Source organism: Myotis daubentonii, chromosome X (assembly GCF_963259705.1).
Source record: "Myotis daubentonii chromosome X, mMyoDau2.1, whole genome shotgun sequence".
NCBI classification, from domain to species: domain Eukaryota; kingdom Metazoa; phylum Chordata; class Mammalia; order Chiroptera; family Vespertilionidae; genus Myotis; species Myotis daubentonii.
This window is the reverse complement of record NC_081861.1, coordinates 123,525,579-123,552,346: the sequence shown is the minus strand read 5'-3', so window position 1 is coordinate 123,552,346 and position 26,768 is coordinate 123,525,579.

Genomic DNA, 26,768 nt, shown 5'->3' with positions numbered 1-26,768 from the left:
GGTTTAAAAATGTTAATTATTTGGCAGAAGTTGGGAGGGGAGGAGAGGGAATGGTGAGAGATCAGAATATAGATTTTAGCTGGTGCTAAATTGTGAAGGGACACATTTTAGTAGATTAAGGTGTTTGGGATTTATATTAGGGGAATCTATTTTGGGATTTTAAGCAGGGGAAAAAAAGATCAGTTGTCTTTGGCTTTATAATATCTACCCACTGAACTTAGTGACTTAAGACACTAGCCTTAATAGCCTTTTATTATTTACTAGAGGCCTGGTGCATGAATTTGGGCTGATCAGGCTGGGCCAGCCAGGGGAGGGGACATGGGAGGTTGGCTGGCCAGCCCTGCCCCCTGGTTGAACTCCCAGTAGAGGGGACAATTTGCATATTAGCCTTTTATTATATAAGATCATGAATCTGTGGGTAGACTGGGCTATTCTTTTGGTTTAGGCCAGCTCAGCTGAGGATGGATGGTCTAGGAAGGCTGTTCATCTATCAGGGACCTTGGCTGCGTTGGCTGGGACCTCTCTCCACATGGTCTCTCATCCTTCAGTAGGCTGTCTCTTACAATGGCTGAAGAATTCCCAGCAGCAAGAGAGATCAAACACCAATATGTGAGCACTTTTGAAGCCTCTGATTGTATCCTGTTTATTAATGTCCCAATGGCCAAAGCAAGTCAGATTCAAGGAGTGGAGAAATAAATTCTATCACTTGGTGGGAGGAGCTATGAATATTGTGGTCATTTTCCCCCCTGACCTATCACCATTAAATTTGTATTGTGGAGAATGGACTGGAACATGGCAAGCCCTCATTAAGAGGTAGGTGACAGCCCAAACCGGTTTGGCTCAGTGGATAGAGTGTCGGCCTGCGGACTCAAGGGTCCCAGGTTCGATTCCAGTCAAGGGCATGTGCCTTGGCTGCGGGCACATCCCCAGTAGGGGGTGTGCAGGAGGCAGCTGATCGATGTTTCTTTCTCATCGATTCTAACTCTCTATCCCTCTCCCTTCCTCTCTGTAAAAAATCAATAAAATATATTTTTAAAAAAGGAGGTAGGTGACAGTTGTAATAATATAAAAGAGCAGCAGTAAGGGATAATGTCAATAGAGATAGAGAGATGAGAATTCAAGAAATATACAGGTGACAGGATTAACAGACCTTGGTGATTAAGGGTGTGTGTGTGTGTGTGTGTGTGTGTGTGTGTGTAGGGTGGGAGTATGTTCAGAATTAAGGATGCTATTCATGCTTTTGGTTTGAACTTCTGAGTGAAATTAGATTCATAATAGTCCCTTCTGTGGGGATTTTTAAAAATTATTATTTTTAATCTTTTTTATTGTAATTATTCCAGAAGTCTCTCTTTTTTCCCCCCATAACCCCCCTCTACCCAGGTCCTGCCCCACCCCAGGCCTTTGCCACCCTGTTGTCTGTGTTCATGGGTAATGCGTATATGCATATAAGATCTTTGTTTAATCTCTTCCCAACTCCCATCCCCTCTTCCCTCTGAGAATCATCAGTCTGTTCCATTTCCATGCCTCTGATTCTATTTTATTCACCAGTTTATTCTGTTCATTAGATTTCTTATTCATTTATTTTGGTTTTTAGATTCAATTGTTGATAGATATGTATTTGTTGCCATTTTTTGTTCATATTTTTGACCTTTTTCTTCTTCCTCTTCTTAAATAATACCTTTCAACATCCTATATAATAAAAGGCTAATATGCAAATTGACCTAATGGCAGGACAACCAGTCACTATGATGCACACTGACCACCAGGGGGCAGATGCTTAACATAGGAGCTGCCCCCTGGTGGTCAGTGTGCTCCCACAGGGGGAGCACCGCTCAGCCAGAAGCCAGGCTCAGGGCTGGTGAGCGCAGCTGTGGTGGCGGGAGCCTCTTCCACCTCCACAGCAGTGCTAAGCCATCAGTCAGACTTCCCCCGAGGGCTCCTGGACTGTGAGAGGGTGCAGGGCGGGCTGAGGGACCCCCCTGAGTGCACAAATTTTATGCACTGGGCCACCTCTAGTTTCATATAATACTGGTTTGTGGTAATGAACTCCTTTAGTTTTTTCTTGTCTGTGAAGCTCTTTATCTGACCTTCAATTCAAAATGATAGGTTTGCTGGGTAGAGTAATCTTGGTTGTAGGTCCTTGCTATTCATCACTTTGAGTATTTCTTGCCATTTCCTCACTGAGTGGCCTGCATAGTTTCTGTTGAGAAATAAGCTGACAGTCGTATGGGCAGTTCCTTGTAGGTAACTGCTTTTCTCTTGCTGCGTTTAAGATCCTCTCTTTTTCTTTAGCCCTTGGCATTTTAATTATGATGTGTCTTTGTGCGGTCCTCTTTGGTTTCCTCTTGTTTGTGACTCTCTGTGCTTCCTGGACTTGTAAGTCTTATTTCTTTCACCAGGTAGGGGAAGTTTTCTGTCATTATTTCTTCAAATAGGTTTTCAATATCTTGCTCTCTTTTTTCTTCTGGCACTCCCATAATGTGGATGTTAGTATGCTTGAAGTTGTCCCAGAGGCTCCTGACACTATCTTCATAGTTTTTATTCTTTTTTTTTCTTTTTGCTCTTCTGGGTGGGTGTGTTTTGTTTCCTCATATTTCAAATCGTTAATTTGATTCTTGGAATCCTCTAGTCCAGTGGTCAGCAAACTCATTAGTCAACAGAGCCAAATACCAACAGTACAATGATTGAAATTTCTTTTGAGAGTCAAATTTTTTAAACTTTAACTATATAGGTAGGTACTTTGTTATTAACTTAATTAGGGTACTCCTAAGGCTTAGAAAGAGCCACACTCAAGGGGCCAAAGAGCCACATGTGGCTCGCAAGCCACAGTTTGCTGACCATGGCTCTAGTCTACTTTTGAATCCTTGTAAATTATTCTATATTTCAGTCAGTGTATGCTTAATTTCTGACTGGTCCTTTTCCATTTTTTTGACATTCTCACTAAGTTCCTTGAAAGTCTTGCTAAGTCCCTTAGAGGTTTCTAGAAGATTCTTGAGTAACCTTATAACTATGATTTTGAACTCTATATCCAGTAGTTTGCTTTCTTCTATTTATTTGTGACATGTTTCTTTGTCTCCACATTTTGGCTGCTTCACTGTGTTTGTTTCTATGTATTGGGTAGAGCTGCTATGTATCCTTGAGTTGATAGAGTGGCCTTGTGTAGTAGGTGTCCTATAGTGTCCAGTGGTTCAGCCTCCCCAATTACCTAAGGTGGACACTCCAGGTGCACCCCTTTGTGGGCTGTGTGCACAGTCTTGTTGTAGTTGAGCCTTTTGATTGCTGTTGACATCACTGGGAGGAATTGACCTCCAGGCCAATTGGCTGTGGGGACCAGCTGCGACTACAGTGGGAGAGCTACAGTGTAGGAGACACCCTTATGGAGCAGGACTTGCTTCAGTGGGGCTTTGGTGCTCACTGAGTCTGCCCCTTGAGTGTGTTGCTTATGGATGTGTAGAGTTGTAATCTGGTATGGCCTGACACTGACCACTGGGTATACTGGCTCTTGGGTCTCCAGGGAGAAGTAAAGTCAGCCACTGCCTGGCACCACCCAGTAGGAGCTACAGAGAGATCTGCAGATCCCTCCTCTTTGTATCAGGGTTGGAAGTGCCCAGATGAGGCCCAGCTGTGAAGCAAGGCAGGCTGGTGCTAATGCTGGATCTTGGGCCTTTTATTGATAGGTTTAGGACTCCCTGACCTAGCTGCAGCTTGTTTGACAACTTTTAACCTGAGCAAGGACAGGCTATTCATATGCAAAATACACTGCACACAGGTTGGGTGAGGCTGCAAATTGGATGAGCTGGGGTCTCAGGGACTCACCAGGGCGAAGCAAACAGAAATGGCTGTCAGTCAGCTCTGCGACCAGGCAGGTTCCAGCATAAGAACAATGATCCTTGCCATTAAGTACTTCTGTCTGGGAGAAAGCCACCCCCGAGTTCCTGCCCCGATGATATACAGTCCAATTCCTCCTCATATGTGTCTGTGTCCCCCGGAGCCTCACCCTGGCACTGGAGCTCAGAGGAAGCAGGACCTTGTAAGTTCAGTTTGTGTGCTGGCCTTTTCAGAGGAGTAGCTGGATCTCCAGGAGCCTCTGTGTCACTCAGCCCCAATGTGCACTGGCTTTTACAGTCCATAGTTATGGGGACTTCTTTTCCAAGCTCTGAGACCCTGGTCTGGAGGTCTGGTGTGGGGCTGGGACCCCTTGCTCCTCCAGGGCAGCCTCTGCAGAGACGATCTTCCTCCTGATTACAAAAGCAGCACACATGGGTGCTGGACCAGTTCGTTCAGCGCCTCCGCACCTCCTACCAGTCTTAGCGTGCTTTCTTCTTTACTTCCATTCAGCCAGCTTTCTGGTAGTTCTGGATGATGGTTGTTCTGTATTTTAGTTGTAATTTTGATGTGATTGTGGGAGGCGGTGAGTACAGGTGTTTGCCTACACCACCATCTTGGTCTGAAAGCTGGGGATTCTTTATTGATACATTTATATATGTGTAGCTGAATTAGACTAGTCTAAAAGGTTTAATCTCTACTTGATCCTACAGGTAAATATGAGAAAGAGAATTATAAGTACAGATCTTACTGGGTAGAGAAGATGCAGACAGCTTTTACCTATTCAGACAAACATGATGCTATATCTAGTCATTAATAAAAATTCTCTGGACATTGTTTGTACAGCTGCTGTGGACAAAAAGGAAGGGGTCATTTTGTAGACACTGGTTCTATTAGTCAAATATTTATGGGATACTCTCTATGACCAAGTTATTGGGCTAATTGATTAGGTCAGTTTAAAGAGATATTTGCTTTTGACTTGATTCCATTTGTGTTGGGGAATGAATCATGCTTACAATACCTAGAAGATGGTTTGTCACAATTCAGAGCTGTAAGTAAGTGTTAAATCAATGGGACTGATAGTGAGGTTTTTCAGAAGTTCTGAGGAGGAAGCAGGATTCAGAATTCAAGCTGTTTTGGTAGGAGTCAAGTGGGTATAATGTGTACTCTGGAAGGTGATTCAGTTTTAAGTCAGTTTCCTAGAAAAAGCTGATGTATTTGGGCTGACTTACTTTTACAACTGAGTTATGGAAAAACAGACCACTATAGCTTTCTTTATTGCCAGTTCTGCTTTTAGCAAAAGCCCTATATAAATGCATATTTAAGAGTCCTAAAATGTCTTTCCTTATAATTCTTGTTATAGTGAAAATGTACTGTACCCCCCCACCTTTTTGCAAACGTATGCCAAATGATATGGAAGACTGAAGCAACTATCTGGCTAATTAAGCTTTCCACACTTTAGGTAAAAAATGAAAATAAAATTTTGTATATTATATTCACATAACTACAGCATATAGATATATTTTGATTTTATTTTTCTAGAAGGTTGTTATAAGGTTAGCAATGGGTCAGAGCTTCCAAAGTAGACTTGGTTTCTTGCTCTGATTTTCCATTGTGTTACTGTAGATATTTTCCATATTGAAAATATATCTCCTTTAGCCATTGTAAAAATGCTTTGGTATTTGCACCCAATTATTAGGGAACCCTTACTTCACTTCCTAAGGAAAAATAAAATCTCTATAATATTTAAACCATTCTTGCAATGGTTAAAGATGGTGTTAGATTCAATCATGTTTTATATTCATTTCCTCATTCACTCCTCACAACAACCCTGTAGTGTAAGCACTATTTATACCCATTCTGCAAAAGATGAAATTGAGGAGCAGAGTGGTTAAGATACTTGTCAAAGGCCACATAGTTGATAAGTGGCAAAAACAAGACTGGAGCCATGGAAGATCAGATTAGTGTTAAAAAAAACACTCATGTTCTCACCGGGGGAGAAGTATACTTTCCCATCCCATTGATTTTGGGCTTGGCTGTGGGACTTGATTTAGTCTCATGGTGGGTGGAGTGTATTTCATCACTAGATGCCTTTGAGCTTGACCACAGACTTGAATTTACCAATGGGATATTAGCCGAAATGATGCAAGCAGATTTGAAATGTGTTCTTGTGATTGGACTTGTCCTCTTGTATTTCTGCCATTATAATGAGAAGAACATGCCCCAGTTAAACCCACTTATCCAAAGAGGAAGAGACATGTTGAGCAGACCCAGACTCAACCAACAACATGAAGCCAAACCCAGCTGAGCCCGGCCTAGATCATATCCCTTTCTATTACTTCTTTTAAAATTAATGATATAGATATTTGGCTTTGTTTAACGTCCAGTTCACACAGCTTATATGTACATTTCTTGGTCCTCGACTTATAGATGTAATCCACAGTGGGGCCTTGACTTACGAGTTTAATTCGTTCTGAGACCAAGCTCGTTAAGGAGCTCGTTAACTCAAATTACTCTGTCAACTCAATGCAAAAAAATCGGCTGAGAGACAGCTGGTATCTCAAAAAACTCGTTAGTCGGGACATTCATAAGGCAAGGCCCCACTGTACTTATGAGTTAGGGAACATGTCTGGCGCTCTGAAACAATATCTGACATGGTTAACTGAACACATTTTGAATGACACAAATGGTTCCTGTCCACAGAAAAGCAATGACAGGGAAGGAAATGGAAAACTGAACACTTGCAATAAAAATAACGAACTTGAAGAGGTTTATTCTGTACTGATGGTCCAGAGATGTAAAATTTAGATAGAGAAGTAGACAATAGCTACCTGAAGAATGACAAACTTTGTTTTTCACTTTTTAAAATGTTGATCTTGTGCATTTAAAACAGGGCTGAGAAAAGTAGAAAGCAGGTCAAGGTCTTGGTTTGAGCTTGTCTATGTTCAGTCCCTGACGCTTTAGGGCAGGGATGGCGAACCTTTTGAGCTTGGTGTGTCAGCATTTTGAAAAACCTTAACTTAACTCTGGTGCTGTGTCACATATAGAACTTTTTTGATCTTTGCAACCATAGTGAAACAAAGATTTATATTTTTGATATTTATTTTATATATTTAAATGCCATTTAACAAAGAAAAATCAACCAAAAAAATGAGTTCGCGTGTCATAGGTTTGCCATCACTGCTTTAGGGCATAAAATAGCATGGGAGATTATATAGTTTAGAAACACAGAGTGATTGTCTAACCTTCTTCTGAGGACCATACGTGGATTTTGTGGGTAGACAGACAGTCCTCGGGTTACGTCGGACTTGACGTACGTCGTTTCGTGGTTACGTCGCCATCTCTCATTTATAAAAAAGGCCCGTCATTTCGATGCGGGTACGTATGTGCTTTATATTTTTATTATTTATTTACCACAAGTAAAGGTCAGGAATTATCTTTCTTTTAATTTTTTTTTTACTGTTTCACTTCATTACTGCTGTGTATGTGCTCCATGTGAGTGACTTAGGTGCTTATGTAGGTGGGTTCCGACTTATGGTGAAAATCGCATTACATAGTGCCATAGGAATGGATCTCAGACATAACCTGAGCACCTACTGTATAGGTTTTGCAAATGTGTGGATCACTCAAAAGTTTCATAAATTTTTTATTGTAGGAATTCTCCTAGACTTTAATATATACTAAGGTGCCTTATGACTCTTCCAGAGAGGGGTGGAACAATCAGCATTTCCTAAGCTATTTGTTCAAAAACACTTCTCATCCCCTTCCCTCCCCCTCCCCCTCCCCTCCCCCTCTCCTCCCCCTCCCCCCTCCCCCTTTCCCCTCCCCTACCCTCTCATTTCCTCCCCATCTTCCCCTTCCCTCCCTTCCCTCTCCTCCTCTCCCTCCTTTCAATGTACTGTAGAGAATCCATATCTTATCAGCAGCATTTTCTTGGCGTTTTCAAATCTTGAAGCGAGAAACATAATGAATACAGGGTAACCATTTATGATTTCTAGGCATTTATAGTAGAGAAGTCTCCAAGTCTTCATTGAGTTATGCTCAATAGAGGTCATTTAAATAAATCCTGATGATATTACTGTGAGGTTTTTCTTGTTGGCCCAGTGGTTACTGCATATTTGGCTAGGCCTTGTGTGCTACTTTCAACAGTAATAAAAATGTCACGTAAAAGCCATGTAGTCCGTGGAAGCTTCCCACAGTTGAGCAGAGCTTAATCTCAATGCTCTGCTAAGGTTGTATGAGGTTTTTAAGCATTGGTGTGTATTTTCCTAGTGGCCCAGGCTTTTTAATGTGTATTAAAGAGGCCATTAAATCTTCATGTTTAAACCCACCTGTTTGTACTACCTTTTTTTTATATAACATAATTTTATTGATTTCAGAGAGAAAGGGAGAGGGAGACAGAGATAGAAACATCAATGAGGAGAGAGAATCACTGATCAGCTGCCTCCTGCACGCCCCACACGGGGGATTGAGCCCACAATCCAGGTTTGTGGCTGGGAATCCAACCGCAACTGAGCCATGCCGGTTGGGCTGTACTATCTTTCCATTTAGGTGTCAGTCATTGGAACATAGGAACTTCATCTTCTTGTTTAGTTGTGTGAGAGAAATATTACATACATGTTAAGTTCCCAAGAAATATTAGATACTCAAAAAAACACTCAGGCCATTTGGGATCTTTAAGGCAGTGTCTTCACTTGCTTTCCAGGAATAGAATAAAAATGCTGTGTTGGCAAAATTGCTTGGACCTGATGCATTGTGTCTGATGGCCAAAGCAGTAGCAAATCTGCTGATAGGCTTGAACAGAAAAAAAAGCAAACAAACTCATGTTGAAATGTCTGTGTAATGCTGCTTCAGGGAAATGCTATTTTTAAAGAAATGAAACATAATTTAGGGATTGTGGATGCAATCCAGGCCTTTGAAGATGGGAAGATCCTAATTAGAAAGAAATGGGAAGACTGAATGCCTTTATGGAGAACCCAGCTTTAAGAGGTCTGCTTATCATAGATGCAGATGCTATATATTGTGTATTGGCTGCAGCCCTTCTTTGACAAAACCAAAGCCTTTAAAGTTACTGGAGTGCATCTGACCACAAATTTGCTCAGCATCTAATGAGCAGACATTAATCATGTAAAACTTGGAGGCAGTTCATGCGAGGACAATGAATATGATTTAAGGCTTAGAAAATAAAACCTATAAGGAAAGGTTAAAATAATTCACATAATTAGCTTGGCCAAAAAGAGCTGAGGAGTGAGGATTTCCAGTCAATGCAAAGTTACTCCTGGTGGGATGGCATGCTTATTGAGAAATGATTCCTCAGGGATTCTAAAATGTCTCTTATTGGTCTTATTTTAAACATATATTCATGTGAAAAATTAGGAAGCAGCCCTAGCCAGTTTGGCTCAGTGGATAGAGCATCGGCCTGCAGAATGAAAGATCCTGGGTTTGATTCTGGTCAAGGGCACATGACCGGTTGCAGGCTCAATCCCCAGTAGGGGGTGTGCAGGAGGCAGCCAATCAGTGATTCTCATCATTGATGTTTCTATCTCTCCCTTCCTCTCTGAAATCAATAAAAATGTATTTTTTTTAAAAATTAGGAAGCAGAACATGTCCTAAAACCTCTCACTCAGAGGGACTTCACAAAGCTGAAATGGAGAGGATGAGCAGAATGTCTGGAGCAAGGGTTTTCTTAGATAAAAAAAAGTATAATATCCTGGATTTTTTTTCAGCACTTCCTCTCATTGCAATGAACTAATGGCTTGCATACTGATTTATCTAATGTTTATCTTCCTGACCAGACTGTAAGCTTCATGAGGGGGGAAATTATGTTTGTTTGTTTTTTATCACTGCTTCTCAGAGCCTTATTCAGTGCCTGGCACATAATAGGTGCTTAGCACACGTTTCGTACCCACATGGGGAATATATAAGCATATAATTTTAAAAAAATGCTATCACCCTGCATGTGCTGCTACATAACTCCCTTGCTTTTAACAAACTATAATAACAATCTTTTCATGCCATTAATCTTCTACACTATCACTTGAATGGCAGCAAGGTGTCTGGCCAAATGCTTATGGCCTCAGGTATTTTAAAAATATATATATTTTATTGATTTTTTACAGAGAGGAAGGAGAGGCATAGAGAGTTAGAAACATTGATAAGAGAGAAACATCGATCAGCCGCCTCCTGCACGCCTCCCACTGGGGATGTGCCAGCAACCAAGATACATGCCCTTGACCGGAATCAAACCCAGGACCCTTCAGTTCGCAGGCCGAGGCTCTATCCACTGAGCCAAACCAGTCAGGGCATGGCCTCAGGTATTTAACCATTCCTCTATTTGGAGGCATTTATGTTGTTTCCAGTTGTCCTTGTTTCCAAAAGTAGTCATGATTGTAACTAAAATCTTCTTCACAGAAAATTTTAAAAGACTATATTTATTTATTTACTTTTAAAGGATTTTTTTATTGCTTAAAATATTACGAAGAGTAATACATTTGTCTCCTTTTTTTCCCCCTTGACCTTCCCCCAGCCTCCCCTACCCTCCAGTGTCTTGTGTCCATTGGTTATGCTTATATGCATGCATACAAGTCCTTCGGTTGATCTCTTACCCCCCCCCCAACCCTCCCCAGCCTTCCTGCTGTAGTTTGACAATCTGTTTAATGCTGCTCTGTCTCTGTATCTATTTTTGTTCATTAGTTTATAATGGTCTTTATTATCCATAAATGAGTGAGATCATGTGGTATTTTTCTTTCACTGACTGGCTTATTTCACTTAGCATAATGCTCTCCAGTTCCATCGATGCTGTTGCAAATGGAAAGAATTCCTTCTTTTTTACAGCAGCGTAGTATTCCAATGTGTAGATGTGCAGCAGTTTTCTAATTTATTCATCTGTTGATGGGCACTTAGGTTGTTTCCAAATCTTAGCTATGGTAAATTGTGCTGCTATGAACATAGGGGTGCATATATCCTTTCTGATTGGTGTTTCTGGTTTCTTGGGATATATTTCTAGAAGTGGGATCACAGGGTCAAATGGGAGTTCCATTTTTAATTTTTTGAGGAAACTCCATACTGTTCTTCCATAGTGGCTGCACCAGTCTGCCTTCCCACCAGCAGTGCACGAGTGTTCCTTTTTCTCCTCATCCTCTCCAGCACTTGTCGTTTGTTGATTTGTTGATGATAGCCATTCTGACAGGTGTGAGATGGTACCTCATTGTTGTTTTGATTTGCATCTCTCGGATGATTAGTGACTTGGAGCATGTTTTCATATGTCTCTTGGCTTTCTGAATGTCTTCTTTTGAAAAGTGTCTATTTAGGTCCTTTGCCCATTTTTTTTTTATTAAATCTTTATTGTTCATATTATTACATTTGTTCCTTTTTTTCCCCCCCATAACTCCCCTCCTCCCAGTTCCCGCCCTACCCTCCGCCCTCACTCCCCACCCACTGTCCTCATCCATAGGTGCACGATTTTTGTCCAGTCTCTTCCCACATCTCCCACACCCCTTTCCCCCCCAAGAATAGTCAGTCCATTCCCTTTCTATGTCCCTGATTCTATTATAATCAACAGTTTATTCTGTTCATCAGATTATTTATTCACTTGATTCTTAGATTCACTTGTTGATAGATGCATATTTGTTGTTCATAATTTGTATCTTCACCTTTTTCTTCCTCTTCCTCTTCTTAAAGGATACCTTTCAGCATTTCATATAATCCTGGTTTGGTGGTGATGAACTCCTTTAGCTTTTCCTTGTCTGTGAAGCTCTTTATCTGACCTTCAATTCTGAATGATAGCTTTGCTGGATAAAGTAATCTTGGTTGTAGGTTCTTGGTATTCATCACTTTGAATATTTCTTGCCACTCCCTTCTGGCCTGCAAAGTTTCTGTTGAGAAATCAGCTGACAGTCGTATGGGTATTCCCTTGTAGGTAACTGAGTTTCTTTCTCTTGCTGTTTTTAAGATTCTCTCTTTATCTTTTGCTCTTGGCATTTTAATTATGATGTGTCTTGGTGTGGTCCTCTTTGGATTCCTTTTGTTTGGGGTTCTCCGCACTTCTTGGACCTGTAAGTCCATTTCTTTCACCAGGTGGGGGAAGTTTTCTGTCATTATTTCTTCAAATAGGTTTTCAATATCTTGCTCTCTCTCTTCTTCTGGCACCCCTATAATTCTGATGTTGGTACGCTTGAAGCTGTCCCAGAGGCTCCTTATACTATCCTCGCATTTTTGGATTCTTTTTTCATTTTGCTTTTCCGGTTGGATGTTTTTTGCTTCCTCGCATTTCAAATCATTGACTTGATTCTTGCGCTCCTCTGGTCTGCTGTCGGGCGTCTGTATAATATTCGTTATTTCAGTCCGTGTGTGCTTAATTTCTATTTGGTTCCCCAATATAAGATCGAGGGTCTTATTAGTTTTCGTGTAGATCTCATTAAGTTTATCGGCAGCTTCTAAACAGTTCTTGAGAGACCTTAAAAGTGTGGTTCTGAACTCTATTTCTTCCATTGACAATTTTGTCCTGTTTCTTTGTCTCCGCATTTTGTTATGCTTCCTTAGTGCACCCCCTAGTGGTCTTTGTTCACAGTCTTATAGATAAATCTTGATTGCTGTAGCTAATTCCAGGGAGGGTTTGACCTCCAGGCCAAGTGGCTATGAGATTCAGCTGTGTCAGCGGTGAGAGAACTTCTGTCCTCTAGGGAGGTGCTAATCTAGCCTTTGCCTGAGGCTATCCGGCAAATGCCTCTGTGCAGGGCTTGGGCGGGGCGGGTCGAACAGGATCAACAGGGTGGGCTGGAGAGAGCAGTTATGGCGGCTCTCAGTCCTGTCCCCAGGGGCTCTGCCTCTCTGAGTCCCAGCACCCGCTGCAAAGCTCGGAGAGAAAGCTGCACTCGCTCTGACCGAAGCCAGACAGTCCCGCTTCTCCCGCCTGAGTCTGGGTCCCTAAAGACTCGCCCGGATCTGGAGCTCAGAGTCTGCGACTCCCTCCCGATTGAAAACAACAACCGCGCCCTCCGCCGCCAGCCCGCTCCGCGCACTCCGCACCTCAGAATTTGACTTCAGCACTGCGCCTCCTCTGAGTGTCCGTATGCGTTTCTCTTTCCTCCTAGTTGTAGGACTTCCACTCAGCCAGCGCCCCTGTGGTTCTGGGTGATGTCCCTTCCGTTTTTTGGTTTCACTTTTGAAGTAGTTGTTCAAAGCAGCAAACTCCAGCGTTAACCTATGCCGCCATCTTGGTTCTCCCCTTTGCCCATTTTTTGATTGGATTGTTTATCTTCCTTTTGTTAAGTTGTATGAGTTTCCTATAAATGTTGGAGATTAAACCCTTATCGGTGATAACATTGGCAAATGGCAAGATGATGTTCACTGAAGGATTTGAAAACATGGCAAATACTGACTTAGCGCATATATATATATATATATATATATATATATATATATATATATATATAATTGATTTAAGAGAGGAAGGGAGAGGGAGAGATAGAAATATTGATGATGAGAGAGAATCATTGATTAGCTATCTCCTGCATGCCTCCTACTGGGGATCAAACCTGCAATGCAGACATGTGCCCTTGACTGGGAATTGAACCATGACCTCCTGGTTCATAGGTCGATGCTCGACCGCTGAGCCACATGGGCCAGGTTGATTTAGCCAGTTTTGCTACAGTCCTATATAGAAGCAGGAAAATTTATTTGATGACCTCAGGATCAAATTGTGCTTGAAACCTTTTATGTGGATACTAGTGCCCTGGTGCACGGATTTGTGTACATTGAAAGGAAATTAATTAGAAGGCAGCCAGCAGTTCGGGACTGGGAAAGACGGGCAGGAAATGCCCTGGAACCAAGCTCCTGTAGTCCCTCCCTGGCCGGCTGCACCTGGGGTGGCGCCTTGGCTCGAAGGGCATCTGCAGAGTGAGCAGGGTCCCTCCGGTAGGTGGGGTCCCTTGGCTTGGCCTCTGGGGATTGGGCCGAAATTGGCTCTCCAACATCCCCTGAGGGGTCCCAGAGTGCGAGAGGGCACTCTGCAAAGTTGCTGTCATACAGGGTGTGGAACACAAACGCAAGTGTGCAGTAAACCAGATTCAGGGCCAACCAGCAACAACATAACCCATGGCTGAAGGTGGAATAATGCGGCCACACGAGTAATGAGGCTCCCTCCTCTCTGGTTTCAGGGTGCATCACCTGAGAACCGCCACAGCCAAGTCACTGCAGCTCAGCAGCTCCTGCATTGACAGTCTGTCCCCTGGTGGTCAGTGCGCATCTTAGTGACCGGTCAGACAGTCAGACACTTAGCATATTAGCCTTTTATATATATCGATACCACTATCTTAGTCTGTAAGGGCTACTCTACGAAATACTGCAGACTGGGTGGTATGAACACCAAACATTTATTTCTGACAGTTCTGGAGACTGGGAAGTTCAAGATCAAGGCACCAGCAGATTTAGCATTTGGTGCGGGCCAGCTTCCTGGTTCATAGACAGCCATCATGTGGCTATTCTCGCTGTGTCCTCATGTGGCAGAAGGGGCAAAAGAGCTCTCTGGGGTCCCTTTTATAGGGGCACTAATCTCATAAGGGCTCTACCCTCATGACCTAATCATTGCCCAAAGGCTCCACCTTCTTTTTTCGTTTTTCTTTTTTTATTGATTTCAGAAAGGAAGGGAGAGGGAGAGAAAGAAACATCAGTGATGAGAGAGAATCACTGACCGGCTGTCTCCTGCATACCCCACATTGGGGACTGAGCCCACAACCCTGGCATATGCCCTGAGCAGGAATTGAACCATGACCTCCTGGTTTATAAGTTGACGCTCAACCACTGGGCCATGCCGGCTGGGCCAAAGGCTCCACCTTCTAATACCCTCACATTGGGGATTAGGTTTTGACATGTGAATTTGGGGGAACACAAATATTCAGTGCATTGCAATGAAGATCTACTCTGAAGGTACACACACACTTATATTACTCATTGGAATAAGTTTGTAAAAGTTATGGATGAGGGAAGTAAGTTCTTTTGAGGTAGGAGAGAAAAGAAAATATTTTAAAACAGAGATCATAGTATCAATCTGCTTTTGTCATTTAAGATTTATCTGCATCAGAGTGACTGGCAAATTGAATCATGATACACAGGAAAGTATTGACTATTTTCTCAAACTTAGCTGAGTACACTCCTTTTTTTTAACACTGAAAACTAAAGCCAAGTTCAAAATCTGATTAAAGATGGAAGTAGGAAATTTTAGAGGTGTTGCTCCTCATGAGGTGCTGACATTTAATTTTAAGGAAATGAGTCATTTCTAAGGAGTGATTCATAATGCAAATGTCTGTGAATAGAATTCTGCCTTTTCAGTGACTTTCATGATCAAATTGGAGATGTTTTTCTGAAAAAAAAAATTCAAAATGCATTCAAATGTGGCTTTTAGAATCTATATGCCAGGTGCTGTTTCCTTCAACGCCCGTACTCTTTATGTGAGTCAATCTGTCCTAATTTTTTTTCTCCATTGTGATTTCAGCTGGCTTTGCTGTGCTTTGTCATGGCTTTACCCACAAATGCTCTAATATTGAGACCTTCCTATCTGAGGATGTACCTCTTCTCTCATTTCTTGATTTTTCCACTTTTCTTCCATTGAATTTTGGGTTCCTAGCTGCTGCCTGGTGGTGTTGGTCACTGTCTCTCTTTGCTTTCTGTAGTATTTGTTCTGGGCACTGCAAGGCTTTCTAGGACTTTTTTTTAAAAAATCTTTATTGTTGACATTATTACATACGTCCCCCCTTTCCCCCCTCCAGCCCGCCTCCACCCCCACCCCAGGCCTTCACCACCCTATTGTCTGTGTCCATGGGTTATGCATATATGCATACAAGGTCTTTGGTTGATTATATCCCACCCACCCACCCACCCACCCACCCACCCACCCTCCCCAGCCTTCCCCCCAAGATTAGGACTGTTTTTCTCAGCCCATAAACTAAATAAATTTCATGTGACCCTATATTCCATAGGACTCCCTTTGGAACTATAAGTAGGGGTGGCATGGGAGATGCTCCCTCTTTCCTCCTGTATTGACAATCACAGACCTTATGCAAAAAGTGGTGGCATCCTAAAGCTAGACAGTGAGTTGAGTAAGACAGTGATTTACACAGCTATGGAGGGCCAGGGCAAGTCACAGAGGAGAGTCTGGCTGAGGCGAACTATCATCCTCCTCAGGGCCTGTGCACTTTCTGACTCCCCTGCCTGGACCACCCTTCCCTCATTTATTCTCATGGATGTCATGAACTCGGAGGGGCCTGCCATGTTACCTTGCTTGCAAGCCATCAAGCTATCTTGCTGCAGTTTCATGGATGCTGGCAGAAGACATAACACTCTTTGGTCAGAGACAAAGGACTTTATTATTGACAGCAATATCTGTAGCCAGAGTATCTGCATTTTCTTGTGTTGGTTCCCTGAGTCCCAGTTCCCATAGGGAGGGCAGGTGACACCAGCCCATTCAGGGTTGTTTTATAGGGGAGGAATCCTGAGATTAGGAAACCCTAATCATTTAAAATGGGGCAGGGAAGGCATGGTTGTCCTTTTCTCTGGGGGAATATTATCTTCATTATACTGGACAGTAAGTGAATCTGTGCTTAACTTTGGAGAGAGACATTTTCTCTGCCTTCCATGGACTTTGCTATATAGACATCTTTGAAAAGCTATCCAGATCAAAGGCAGTCAGTGATTTTGCTCCTAAATTGTGCAAAGATGCACAAGACCCATGGAGAATTATTTCTCAATAATGACTTGCTCTCTCACTTCTTTTGGGCCTCTACTCAAATGTCACCTTGCTCACAAAGCTCACCCTGAGCATCTTATATCAAACCAGAGTCCCGGTGCATGAATTTGTGCAGGGGTGGGGGTCCCTTGACCTGGGCAGTGATCGGGGCCTATTGGGGCCCGTCTCACCCAGTCCCCATCGGGCCCACTGGCCAGGGGGAGGGACTGCGGGAGGTTGGCTGTGGGAGCGCACTGACCACCAGGGGGCAGCTCCTGCATTGAGCATCTGCTCCCTGGTGGTCAGTGCATGTCATAGCTACTGGCTGGTCATCCGGTTGTAACAGTCGCTTATATATAGATATAGATATAGATATGGATATGGATATGGATATGGATATAGATATAGATGATATAGATGATATAGATATAGATATAGATATAGATATAGATATAGATAGGCCCTTATGATCATTACATCAAATGACTCCTTATCCCCATTGGAATAGTAAACTATGTGTACTTAGCTTTATGTTGTTGTTATCTGTAAAGTGTAAGCTATGCAGTAGCAGAGACTTTATGTTATTCACTGCTGTAGCATCAGAGTCTAGCACAATGCCTGGTATACATAGACATTCAATAAGTATTCGCCAAATGAATGAATAAATCAAGATGTCATCACCAGTCAAGAATACAAAACAATATATTTGGAATACTTTTCAAATATAAAATTATATTATATTAAACTTGCTCTGTCTCATTCCATAATCTACCTCTTCCTGCTCTGGCTGTTCTAAGCATCCAATTAAGTTTCTACCACTGGCTTTCTGGCCTTTTCCTGTGACTGGTTTGCCTCTCTGTACCTACATCTTCCTACTTCCTACTCTCTCGCCCAGGTCTAAATCCTGACTCCTTACTTTGTGATCATTTATCAGATACGGCCTCATGTCCCAACACCTACCATAACAACCCTTTTAAAAATCAGCCAGTGGTGTGCTGGTAAACGGGCTCACTGAATAAAACTTGGATTTGTAGCGTTTGCTGATTCTGTGGTGTAAATACTCTCACCATGGCTGGCTTGCTGACTTTCTGAATGTTTAACAATCGGCTCTCACAAGTTGCTAGGAGCTGGCTCCAGCACACCACCATAAGAAGAGAATAACATATGTAGTATTTGGAGATTTCTTTTACTTGGCAAAATAATACATAAGTTTAAATATGCCCATGGGTCAAGAGAATGCCTTACCCTGAACTGAGTTTCTCCTTAATTACTCCTTATTCTCATATCCTCTACTAACAGTGGTTCTTACACTCGCCTGACTCAGAGGGTGTGTTAAAACACAAATGGCTGGGCCCCACCCCCAGGGGCTTCTGGGTGCTTGGGGCCTGAGAATTTGCATCTCTAATAAGTTCCCAGGTGATGATACTGTGAGTCCTGGGACCAGCTTTGAGAGCCACTTCCCTATTGGGATCACATGCAAGATATTTGCCCCAAATCTATTTCTTTTCTTTTTTTTTTAAATATTTTTATTGATTTCAGAGAGGAAGGAAAAAGATAGAGAGCTAGAAACATCAATGATGAGAGAGAATCATTGATTGGCTGCCTCCTGCACGCCCCACACTGGGCCCGCAACCCAGGCATGTGCCCTGATTGGGAATCGAACCTTGACCTCCTGGTCATAGATTGATGCTGAACCACTGAGCCACGCTGTCTGGGCCCCAAATATATTTCTAAGTGCTAAGTGGAGGAGGTAAATTTTTGTCAATAAGCTGTGTGTCTGTATCACAGAGAGGAAAAACCTCAAAATCAAGAAAGTTCAAAAGGTGTTTATAAAATAATGAACAGATGAGAGTGCTGAGTACCTAGAGCTCATTGCGATAGCTCCCCAAGATGGTGAAAAGCGAGTTTCCAGGTGTGTATGAAGAAATAACCCCTTGGTTTATAACTGTGTTATAGTTAATTTTGTAGTACTGCATTGGGTTTCTGAAGGATGAGGTGGAGCTGGAAACGGTTCTGATGAGGGCACGAATCTTGAGGCTTGCTGGGTAAGCTCTCCTGTAAATGAAACTGAGCACTAGATCACTTATTTAAGGGCCTGCATGTCAGACAACCGTGAAAAAAATTATTTATCCATTACCATGTGGTACTCATGCAAATAAGAGGGCTCGGGCAAAGAGGGAACACTTAGCCTTGATTAGATAGGACATATTAGCTTCCTGAAATTTTCTCACCTGTTTAAGCAGCTCTCAATCACAGAACCTGACAGGATAGGCACTCACTGGAGGGAGGATTAACAGGGCTCAGCTAAACCCAAGGGGTGTCACACTTACCCTAGATCTCCCGCACATGCGTGGTTCTCTGTGTCCCTCTGAGGCCCTGTGTGGTGGCCTCTCCCTTTGTAATTACCCAGGTGGATGATGCTGAAGACATTCTATTCAGAGCCTGGCATCATTGCAACTGACTTAACCCCGGGACTGGCTAATTCACAGACAACAGGGCAAAACAAGACAGGGATGTGATTGAACACGGGGACTGCTAGTGGAACAGGGTGCCAGCAAAAGCCCCGCTTTCCTGAGTGTAGCTCTTTTGTTGCTTGCCAGGGACCAAACCTGTTCTTGGCAGTTAGGCACAGTTTGTGTTGACAAGCTTGATTTGCAGAGGTAGAAAGTAAAGAGAGTTCATTATCAGATACCTCTTTGGCACAATAGCCCCTCTGACGGAGTTATTCTTTTTCAATGGGGGAAGAAGAGAGGCCAGACCTTTATCTTCCCGGGGGTTCTCTGCGCTACTTAGAAAAATCAGCTTGATCGCTCTAGGGATTTCTGTGTGACACCGGTAATTCAACAAAGCCACTTTCCACTTGGTGGCCGGATGTAATCACCAGCCTTTATCAGGCCCCAGGTTTTCTTTACCTGCTGGAGGACTGAACCCCAGGGCACTGGAGAATAGTGGGCCTCCAGGAGGAAGCAACTTACTTTTATCTGAGGGCTCTGTACCCTCCATTACAACCTGGACAGCTCTCTTCAGATCAAGGGATTCTCGTGTCCAGGATAGCTCTAGTCACCTTTTAGTTATTTTTCTTTTTAAAATATATTTTTATTAATTTCAGAGAGGAAGGGAGAGGGAGAGAGCTAGAAACATGAATGATAAGAGAGAATCATTGATTGGCTGCCTCCTGCACGCCTCACACTAGGTATCGAGCCTGCAACCCTGGGCATGTGCCCTGACCGGGAAACCAACCATGACCTCCTGGTTCATAGGTCAATGCTTAACCACTGAGCCATGCCACCTTTTAGATTTAACTGTTGGAAATGTGAATGAGTCAGACATAACAATGCCCATCCCAGTGGTTCTCAAAGCGGCAGCAGCCCTGGGACCTTGTTGGAAATGCAAGTTCTTGGGACTCAGCCATACCTGCTGATGCGGACCTCTGGGGTGGGGCCAGCATGCTGTGCTTTAACAAGTCCTCTGGGGATTCTCATGCCAGTGTTCAACCACAGGCCTATGTGAACTTTAGCTCCTGTGGGCATTGGGTACCAGCAGACAGTGGTAGCTCTGAGGCATCTGGATGAGCTGTTCCTTGGCAAGTCATCCTTTACACTCTGTTTGCATTTTAAATAATACTCGTTTCTTCCCTGGCATCTCTGCTTAACGGTAAAGTGGCACTCTGGCTGTTTCAAAGGTAAGTGAAACTGCTTCTTGGTAAGTCTAGACGTAAAGTCATATAAATACAGGGAGACAAACTTTTTTTTTTTTTAAACTAGTTTAGGTCCCAACAGATCTACTGTCTTATTTTATGTATGTATGTATGTATGTATGTATGTATGTATGTATGTATTTATTTATTTATTTATTTATTTATTTATTTATTTATTGTGTTAATCCTGACCTGACGATATGTTTCCATTGATTTTTATTTTTTAATATATTTTTATTGATTTCAGAGAGAAAGGGAGAGGGAGAGAGAGAGAGAGAAACATCAATGATGAGAGAGAATCATTGATTGGCTGCCTCCTGCATGCCCCCCACTGGGGATCGAGCACTGGGGATCGAGCCCACAACCTAGGCATGTGCCCTTAACCGGAATTGTACCCGGGACCCTTCAGTCCACAGGCCGACTCTCTATCCACTGAGCCAAACAAGCCAGGGCTTTCCATTGATTTTTAGAGAGAGAGGAAGGGAGAGGGAGAGACACAGAAAGAGAAACATTGATGTGAGAGAAACACTTCTATTGGTTGCTCCTGCACGTGCCCTGACCAGGGCTACAGATCAAGCCTGCAACCGAGGTACGTGCCCTTGACTGGAATCGAACCCGGGACCATTCTGTCCATGGGTCGATGCTCTATCCACTGAGCCAAACCAGCCTTGGCCAGACAAACTCTTTAGTATCCATCTTTTAGCTACTGTGATTCTGTGGCTGGAACATTCACTCTAACTCTCCCCTCCACTCCAAATCAGAGTATTTCATGTCTATTATTACACGTCGTTTCAGTGGGTTGGGAATCCCAGCCTGTGCTGTGCAGAATGTTTTGTGATTGCAACATGGTGGTGGGGCCTAGTTTCTGACATGTCCTTTGGATCTGGATCGACTTAGTGAGCCTATGGCAGGTGCACAGGCCTCACCGAAAGGTGTTTTTTCCGAGGTCAGACCACCGCTCACCTTGTGAACATCAGCACACACCAGTGAACGCTGACCTCGGTATTTGTGATACATTTGAGGGTACACACAACTTCTTTTTTCCCTAAGTAGTGTAACAGGCAAACATGTAATATGGCCATGTTGAAAGACAGTTTTGGTAGGCTGGGAAATGGGTGTGGCTTTCTGAAAGAGATGGACGATGAGTGAAGATTTACTTTAATAGCTGTGTGATTGTGAGCAAGTTACTGGGTCTCTCTAAGCTTTTGTCTCCTTATCTGGAAAGTGGGTACAATATAAGGAATGTACGTCTGAGGGTTCTTATGAAAATGAGGTGAAATTATACATGTAAAGTACTTAGCAGAGTGTCTGTAACCATGTATGTGCTCAGTAATTGGGAGACATTTAAAAATTTATGCATGTTACCCTAACTGGTTTGGCTCAGTAGATAGAGTGTCGGCCTATGGACTGAAGGGTCCCAGGTTCGATTCCAGTCAAGGACATGTACCTTGGTTTTGGGCACATCTCCAGGGGGGTGTGCAGAAGGCAGCTGATCGATGTTTCTCTCTCATCAATGTTTCTGACTCTCTATCCCTTTCCATTCCTCTCTGTAAAAAATCAATAAAACATATTAAAAAATTTATACATGTGGATGTGACTACACACACATACATTCATCATCACCCACATATATATATATGGTCTTGCATGTCTGCACACATATACAAAAGCAAATACATATTTTTATACATACATGCATACACACACTTATATATGTTATATATATATATATATATATATATATATATATATCACGCACATAAACATCCACATACTGATAATGGAATAATAGGCTATTCCATGAATAGCAATGATCAGATCAGGGTATATCTCAAGCTATTCCTTCCTTCCTTTCCTTCTCTGCATATACCTTTCCTTATTCTTTGTCACTTTTACCTTAATGTGGGTGATCGCGCCTATTAAAGCACTAATTTCACTCTCTGCCACCCGAGCTCCGCTGTGATTTGTGGTTGGGGTGGATGGGACATTCAGAGCCCCAGGCTTTGGAGGCACAGTGGTTGTAGCAAAGTATCTGAGAGTAGGAGAGGGATACAGAAGCAGAATCAGGTTGGTGCTTGCCTCCCTCAAAATGTGCTCAGTGCTGTCCCAGAGTGGAGAGGAGTCCACCTGGTCCCATGGTACATATTGCCACCTAGGGCGCTTTCTTCTCTATCTCTTAGGATGTTGTCTCTCAGCACACCTTTTTTTGTTTTTCAAATATATTTTTTGGCTCAGTGGATATAGCATTGGCCATGGACTGAAGGGTCCTGGGTTCGATTCTGATCAAGGGCACCTGCCCAGGTTTCGGGCTTGATTCGCAGTAGGGGGTGTGCTGGAGGCAGCCGATCAATGATTCTCTCTCATCATTGATGTTTTTCTCTCTCCCTCTCCCTTCCTCTCTGAAATCAATAAAAATACATTAAAAAAAATTCATTCCTGGACACACAGGTTAGAAGCTGCTTAAGGAGGGGAAACTGCTACAGTGGCGAAAGAAAAAAAAAGGTATTTTTATAGTTCATGTGGATTTCCTGCAAATTCTATGGCAAGAATCTCTTACCCTATCAGCTCCAGGAGGCTCAATTGTTAGGTTAATGTGAAATATATCTTCTCAATAAGCTCAGTGGCAAAATGGGTACTTTATAAATCTTAGAAATACACATGCACTTTATCTTTTCTATCTTAGTAGGTGGGAGCACCAAGAATTTCTGGGGGCTTGAACATTTCTTTCACAACACTGTGCAGGAGTGGATTATCATTTTACTTTGAGTTGATGTTCCTGGTAATAACATTCACATACCTAGGATGGCTGCAATTGTTTAGCTGTCACCCCCAAACTTAGTCATACCATCGATCTGACATTGAAAAGTACTTTTCCTATTGATCTAGTGTCAGATGGTTGGTATAAGACTAATGATGGGCTTTGATCGACAGTTTGAGTTGACAGATTATCAAGTTGCATTTTCCCACAACCAAACTCCTGACAGGATTGGAATTTTTCCTTGTCTACACAGATCCTCTCTGACCTTTAACTTATTGTTAAACCATGCTAAATCTAGTCCTTGTTTAATGGCACTGGGAGTGCTTCCAATTCAGTTTATTTAAAACACACAGATGGAGTGCCTAGAATAATCTAAACTTCGCCAGGAATTACATATGAGAGGTAAACAGCAAATATTTGTTGAATGGATGAACAAGTGAATTTAAATTTGTGGCTTGTGTACCAAGAGATTTATGTGGTCAGAGACAGTCAAGTGACACTGACTGTGGCATCTTAGGTGTTTAGAGGTAGACCGGCACAGCAGCAGGGACTAGCCTGTATCAGCCACGACAAATATTCAGGGTCAGCTGGGGCACTGACCAGAATAAGGAGGACAGGAAGGCCTTTGTGTGTCTTAAAATCAGTGGTGCCAAATTATCACATGATCTCACTCATATTGGAATCTAATGAACAAAATAAACCAATGAACAAAATAGATCCAGAGACATAGAAGCATGGAACAGAGTGTGAAATCTCGGAGGGAAGGCAGGGGGGTGGGTGGGAAGAGATCAACCAAAGAACTTGTATGCACATATGCTTAACCCATGGACACAGACAATGGGGTGGTGAAGGCCTGGAGGGTGAGGGGGTTAGAAGAGTTCGATGGGGGGAGGAAAAGGGATACTTTCAATAATAAATATTTTTAAAAAATCAGTGGTGCCCAGAGGAATCCAGACCCAGGACCCCACCATTAGCACAGCTCTGTGGGTTAAGGACTTGCTCCACAGTGTTTTCTCGGACCAGCAGCTGCAGCCGTAGCCTCTGCCCCAGGGAACTGGTGAGAAATGCACATTTTCTGCCTCCCTTCAGTCCCACTGAATCAGAATCTGAATTTTAAGAGGATCCCCAGATGATTCTCATTAAATTTTGAGAAGCACTGGTGTAAGAGTTTCAGCCCTCTTAAGATGCAAATGTCTTAAAGCAAAATCCTTCCTAGGACTGCAGGAGTTTAGACTCCACGTTTTAACCTCTGGAGGTGACCTTTAAGAGGTCAGAGTTCTTAGCTGTACAACAAAAACATTGTTGGACGGATTGAAGTAATTGATTAGGAAGACTACTTTGTGGATCTCTGAATGACTGACAAGGAAGGTGGAAAAACCAGGTTGAGACCAGCCAGCATGGCTCAGTGGTTAAGCATTGACCTATAAAGGAGGACACAGTTTGATTCTGGGTCAGGGCACATGCCTAGGTTGTGGGCTCCATCCCCAGTGTGGGGTGTGTAGGAGGCAGCTGATCAATGATTCTCTCTCATCACTGATGTTTCTACCTCTTTCCCTCTCCCTTCCTCTCTGAAATCAATAAAAACATTAAAGAAAAAAAAAAAGAAAAAAAAAGAAGAAAAACCAGGTTGAGAAACCACAACAAGGGCTGCTAGTTAGTTAGTACCTTGGACAGAGCTACAACATAGAACCAGTTTGATGCAGACATTGCTGTGACCATCACTGAAGCCACTGCTGGATCATGAGGAAGTGGTGTGCTGGAGCCAGCTTGTGCCACTTTGTGAGGGCCAGTTGCCTGCCTCTCTTCCGGATTCTGTACTCAGTGATGACTGGTCCATTTGGAAGCTTGATATCATTTGGGGGGTGGGACTTTTTTTGAGAACTGTTTATCATTTTACCACTGCACTGAGCCCCTGACTTGGACCACTACTTTCCCTGGAAATCAGGTTTTGCTGTTATAGCTGAGTCAAGATAGATATTTAACTAACCCACTCCCCCCCTTTTTTGTATAATTAGCCTGAGGAAAGTGTCATGTAATCTGGGTCAAATCAGCGTTTCCTACCTTTGGCTGCATAGTGAAATTACCCGGAGGACTTTAAGAATTACTAATGGCCCGGCTGGCATGGCTCAGTAATTGAGCATCAACTACGAACCAGAGGGTCACGGTTCCATTCCCGGTCAGGGCACATGCCAGGCTCTGGACTTGATCTCCAGTGTGGGGTGTGCAGGAGGCAGCCAATCAATGATTCTCTCATCATCATCATCATCATCATCATCATCATCATCAACATCATCATTCTCTCTCTCTCCCTCTCCCTCCTTTCCTCCCTCCCTCCCTCCCTCCCTCCCTCCCTCCCTCCCTCCCTCCCTCCCTCCCTTCCTCTCTGAAATCAATACAAATATATTTTTAAAAAGAAAAGAAAAAAGAAGGACTAATGCTGGGCTTCCAACCACAGAAATGCTGATTTAATTTTTTTGGGCAATGGGATTCTCAGTGTGTGGTCCCCAGATCAGCAACATCAGCATCACTTGGGAACTTGTTAGAAGTGCAAATTCTTGGGCCCACCTCAGACCTACTGCATCAGAAACTCTGGAGGTGGGGCCAGTGATCTGTTTTAAAGTCCCTCAGATGATTCTGATGGAACTACAGTTTGAGCACCAGTGGTCTGGGGTAAAGTGTGGGTATCTGGACTTTAAAAAATTCCTGGGTGATTCAAAAGTGCAACCAAGGTTGAACACCGATGGGTTAACACTTATTAAAGGGCCGTATGTGTCTGCCCTTGTGTATAGAGATTGCTGGCGATTGATCCAGTGGGTATAGGCATATCCACATGGTGGTAGGCTGAGATGAAATAGAGTGTGAAATCCGCATTTGAGGTGAAGATCAGCAAATTCCAATATGGACTCTCAGAAGTAAAACACGTTGGTCCTCTAGGGAACTCCTTTGTGGTATTGTCAGTAGAAGACTGTCATTGGAAAGTATTTCACCAAGTAGTTTCCATACACTATGACCTTAAGGTCAGAAGCACCTCAGGTCCTGGTGAAGATGTAGGTTTGGGCCCTACTTCATAATGAATCAGATTCTAGGGGAAGGGGTTGGGATGGGTAGAGCCGGAACAACTACCATTTTTTAAAACAAGTTTTCCACATCACTCTCAAAAACACCATTTTAACCATTAAATTATTTTGGGGAAGAAGAGAGACTTGACAATTACGATTTAAATAAACCCAAGAGAGGCACTTTTGGTCTGGAGCTGATTCTATATATTGCTCATAAAACCCTAACAAAAATAAAAACTGGTAGGTTCTAACCTAACAGAGAGGAGAGCAAAAAACATGGCAATTGCAAATGAACAATCAATGTGTTCCTGGGTTTGAAAACAGCAGAAAGCTATACAAAATGGGATTTTTTTGATTTTATCTCTCCTAAGTGTATTTGGCCTTGTGTTAAGAGGAGAAAAAAATGGAGAGAAATGTAAATAAGCGATTTCATTTTTATTTTACTCTTTATGGGTCACTCTTTAAAATGTATCATTAAAGTTTATATTCTGGCTACTTTAAAAATTAACAAGTATTTGTAGTTTGTTTATTTAAAAAATATTGTTGAGAATATTACAGATGCCCCCCCCTCTTTCCTCCCTTGTCCCCCGCACCGGGTTTCCACCCCACCCCAGGCCTTCACCAACCTATTGTGTGTGTTCATGAGCAATGCATATGTGCATATAAGTTCTTGGGTTGTTTTCTTCCCACCCACCCGCTTCCCTCTGA